Source organism: Sapajus apella, unplaced genomic scaffold (genome assembly GCF_009761245.1).
Source record: "Sapajus apella isolate SASKATOON/1434 unplaced genomic scaffold, GSC_monkey_1.0 scaffold1, whole genome shotgun sequence".
Classification (NCBI taxonomy): Eukaryota; Metazoa; Chordata; class Mammalia; order Primates; family Cebidae; genus Sapajus; species Sapajus apella.
This window is the reverse complement of record NW_022436941.1, coordinates 51,834,614-51,839,174: the sequence shown is the minus strand read 5'-3', so window position 1 is coordinate 51,839,174 and position 4,561 is coordinate 51,834,614. Positions and strand designations below refer to the sequence as shown.

Sequence of the window (4,561 nt, the reverse complement as noted above, 5' to 3'; positions counted from 1 at the left end):
ACAAAAACAAAAACAATAAAAATCATGAACCTATTATGGGGTAATATGTAATAATTGCTTAAATTTTTAAGGAAAACAACCACAAGATTTTAAATGCATTTAGACTTCCTGCCTTGACTTATCCTCAACAGTTCTCTTGTTCTCTACCACCACTGGTGTAATTCTGTTGATGGAGTTTCGCCACTCAAAACTTTCTCCTCTATTGCCAGTTAGGGGTACTTTGGTAGAAAATGTTTTAAAAAAAAAAGAAAACTGTTCTAAACCTACCTAAAATATCAGCTATCTGGCTCGTGATATGGTCTGACATAGGACAGTCTTTCTATCTGTTCTATGTCAGAACATATAAGAACATATAACAGTCTTTCTATCTTTTGGGGGCTAGAACTACCACTCATGAAAGGCTACGAAGAGGTGGTATTTTGTAGACATTATTCAAGGTTGATAAAATTTGAATTCTTGCCTTTTGGCTTTCTGAACAGCACCATGGTAGTTGGCAAGAATAAGTGCCTTATGAAAGGTAATAAAAAGGGAGCCAAGAAGAAAGAGGTCAATCCATTTTCTAAGAAAGATTGATATCATGTGAAAGCACCTGCTATATTCAATTTAAGGAATATTGAAAAGACAATAGTTACCAGGATTCACGGAACAAGAATCACACCTGATGGCATTAAGGGTCATGTGTTTGAAGTGTTTGTTGCTGATCTGCAGAATAATCAAGTTGCATTTAGAATATTCAAGCTGCTTACTGAAGATGTTCAGGGCAAAAGCTGCCTAACTTCCATGGCATGGATCTTACCCATGACAAAATGTGTTCCTTGGTCAAAAAATGGTAGACCATGACTGAAGCTCCTGTACATGTCAAGTCTACCAATGGTTATTTGCTTACTCAGTTCTGTATTGATTTTACTAAAAAATGCAACAATCAAATACAGAAGAGCTCTTTTTTAAAAAATATATATATTTTATTGCAGTTTGGGTTTGGGATACATATGAAGAACATGCAAGATTGTTGCATAGGTACATACATAGCAATGAGGTTTGCTGCCTTCCTCCCCATCACCTATATCTGGCGTTTCTCCCCTTGTTATCCCTCCCCAATTCCCCACCCCCCACTGTCCCTCCCCTAGTTCCCCACTAGAGACCCCAGTGTGTGATGCTCCCCTCCCTGTGTCCATGTGTTCTCATTGTTCATCACCCTCCTATGAGTGAGAAGATGCAGTGTTTGATTTTCTGTTCTTATGTCAGTTTACTGAGAATGATGGTTTCCAGGTTCATCCATGTCCCTACAAAGGACACAAACTCATCATTTTTTATGGCTGCATTGTATTGCATATGTGTATATGTGCCACATTTTCCCTGTCCAGTCTGTCATCGATGGGCATTTGGGTTGGTTCCAAGTCTTTGCTATTGTAAACAGTACTGCAATGAACATTCATGTGCATGTGTCCTTATAATGGAACAATTTATAGTTCTTTGGGTATATACCCAGTAATGGGATTGCTGGTTCAAATGGGATTTCTATGTCTAGATCCTTGAGGAATCGCCACACTGTCTTCCACAATGGTTGAACTAATTCACACTCCCACCAATAGTGTAAAAGTGTTCTATTTCTCCACATCCTCTCCAGGATCTGTTGTCTCCAGATTTTTTAATGATTGCCATTCTAGCTGGCGTGAGATGGTATCTCAATGTAGTTTTGATTTGCATTTCTCTAATGACCAGTGATGATGAACATTTTTTCATATGTCTTCTTTTGTAAAGTGTCTGTCCATATCCTTTGCCCACTTTTGAATGGGCTTGTTTTTTTCTTGTAAATTTGTTTTAGTTCTTTGTAGATTCTGGATATTAGCCCTTTGTCAGATGGGTAGATTGCAAAAGTTTTTTCCCATTCTGTTGGTTGCAGATTCACTCTAATGATTGTTTCTAGGTCTGTCCAACTCAGAAGAAGATGGTGGAAATCATAAAGAAGTGCAGACAAAGGACTTGAAAGAAGTGGTCAATAAATTGATTCCATACAACATTGGAAAAGACAAAGAAAATGCTTGCCAATCTATTTATCCTCTTCATGATGTATTCATTAGAAAAGTAAAAATGCTGAAGAAGCCCAAGTTTGAATTAGGAAAACTCATGAGATTCATGGTGAAGTTAGTTGTTCTGGAAAAGCTACCAGGGGCAAGACAGGTGCTAACGTTGAATGAGCTGATGGATATGAGCCATAAGTCCAAGAATCTGTTTAAAGTTCAGACTTTTAATAGTGGAAAATTAAAAAGCCTATTTGTCTGCAGCCAGTTAAGTTGTCAAAACTGTTTTCCTCATGGGAGCTTGGTGTGCAAGGGCTGCAAACAGCAGGTTCCTTAGTATGGAGCCTGTTTCTTGTATGGGTTGCCTCTAAGGGACCTTGGAGACAGCTCTTTCCAATGTATGTTAATGTCTCTGAACTTATGCTCTCTGAGTGTAGGCTATAGACAGGTATGCAAGGTGCCTTTTGAATGCTTCAGGGCACCATAGCCTGGGTTCACATGGGCCAATTCATCAAGTTCATCTGCACCAAGCAGAACAAGGATCATGTGATTGAGGCCCTTCACACGGCCAAATTCAAGTTCCTGGCTGCCAGAAGATCCACATGTCAAAGAAGTGGGGCTTCATCAAGTTCAATTTGAATGAATCTGGCAACATGGTGGCTGAGAAGTAGCTTATCCCAGATGGCTACAGAGTCAAATACATCCTCAACTGTGGCCCTCTAAGCAAATGACAAGCCCTGTACTCATGAGGGCTTCCACTGTGTAGCCATCTCCTAATGCTAACCAGTAAGTCCTACTTTCTATTGGGGGGGAAAAAAAAGAGTCCTATTTGTGCGGGAAAAAAAAATCCAAATTCTTTGATAAGGTTTCTAAGTTCACAGATTTCTGAGTCAATGAATTTGACCCCCAGATCCTTAGGCAATAAGAATGCAACATTTTCCTTTTTCACTCCTCTATCTACTTTTCTCTAGACACCCAAATCCCTAACCAAGAGTTTTTTATGATGGCAGCATCATTCCACCATGGAATTCTCAGGTCTCTAATCCAGTGCCTGATAGGAAATGCGTACTTGATATTTGTTGGCATTGCATTCTGGGACGCCCTCCCCAGACTCTCCACGTTTTTTAAAATAACTTCTCATTTTTTATTGCTCTTCCTTCGTTTTCTGCCCTGCAATCTCACCATAAACATAAAACCGAGCTATTGCTAACTAATATCCTCCCATAACAGAGAGCCAAGAAAATTGATTATTCATTTAAATTAACTCTTACTAAAATATGAATGGCTGGAAAGCATATTAGCTTATATTTTGAAAGTAGAAAGATATTCAAATTACTTCATTCAACAGGGTAGGAATTACATGTTTCATTCATTCTCAGGTCTCTAATCCAGTGCCTGATAGGAAATGAGTACTCAGTATTTGTTGGTTGACAGAGAATATTTGGAGATAGTAGCTTTGAGTAAGGAAGGTATCTTAGTAGTCAAGTTTTTCTTTCTCTGCCTGTGTCCTTACTTATTTTGGCAGACATACAAATAAGGCCAATAGTTTGGTGGTGTTGATTGTTTTTCACTACTTCTAACTAAAGATTTACCTTATCTATGTTGTTGCATAATTATAAATATATGTTAGGATTTTGTTTTTTTTGGGATTGAATGTTTTGACTTAGAAATTTATCTACCTGCAAAACATATTTTAAATTTTTTCTTCTAGACCTGTTTGAACATACCCTAATAAAAGAATAAGCTCATGAGCGGAGAATTCCAATGCAATTCTTTATAGCATTTAACACATGGCAAGTGATTAATAAACACTGACTGAAAGGAATTTTTTTTTTTTTTTGAGACAGAGTCTTAGTCTGTTGCCCAGGCTGGAGGGCAGTGGTGTGATCTTGGCTCACTGCAACATCTGCCTCCCGGGTTCAAGCGATTCTCCTGCCTCAGCCTCCTGAGTAGTTGACTTACAGGCACCTGCCACCATGCTCAGCTAATTTTTGTATTGTTAGTAGAGATGGGATTTCACCATGTTGGCCGGGCTACTCTAGAACTCCTGACCTCAGGTAATCCGCCTGCCTCAGCTTCCCAAAGTGCTGAGATTACAGGCATAAGCCACTGTGTCTGGCTGAAATGAATTTGAAAGGCAATGTGATAAGGTACAGAGCCTAGAAGAAAACTCCAGGTTTTCAGTCCAGACTGAGCCAATTGTGTGATCAAGTACAAGTCACTTAACTACTTTGATGAGTGCTTTTCTCTCCTTATTTCCACATCCTGCTTCAAGCCTACTAACCTGTGAAGCTTCAAATCTTCAATTAAAGTTGTACTAAATTGTTTTTGAAGAAGATAAAAATGTCAACAATGGTACAAATTATACAGGTTATAACTCTTCCAGAAGGAGAATTAAGATGCAATATACAAAATATCAGCTATGTGGTTGCAATGAGCAATGATAGAATTTAATTTTGTTATATTTTCAGATGAGCTCATCCATGTTCTAGGTAAAAGCTAAACACAGAAAATAACATGGCCTCATGCTTAAGGGGAAA

The 4,561-nt window shown here is 38.5% G+C and overlaps 1 non-coding gene and 1 pseudogene across 1 annotated transcript; both read left to right on the top strand.

Moving 5' to 3' along the window:
• The first annotated feature begins 483 nt into the window (after nt 1–483).
• Nucleotides 484–2,358, top strand: LOC116556493 (annotated as a pseudogene).
• On the top strand, nt 2,280–2,410 carry LOC116554375. Its single transcript, XR_004270195.1, has one exon. It is a non-coding gene; the product is annotated as a small nucleolar RNA SNORA70 (small nucleolar RNA).
• The last annotated feature ends 2,151 nt before the right edge of the window (nt 2,411–4,561 follow it).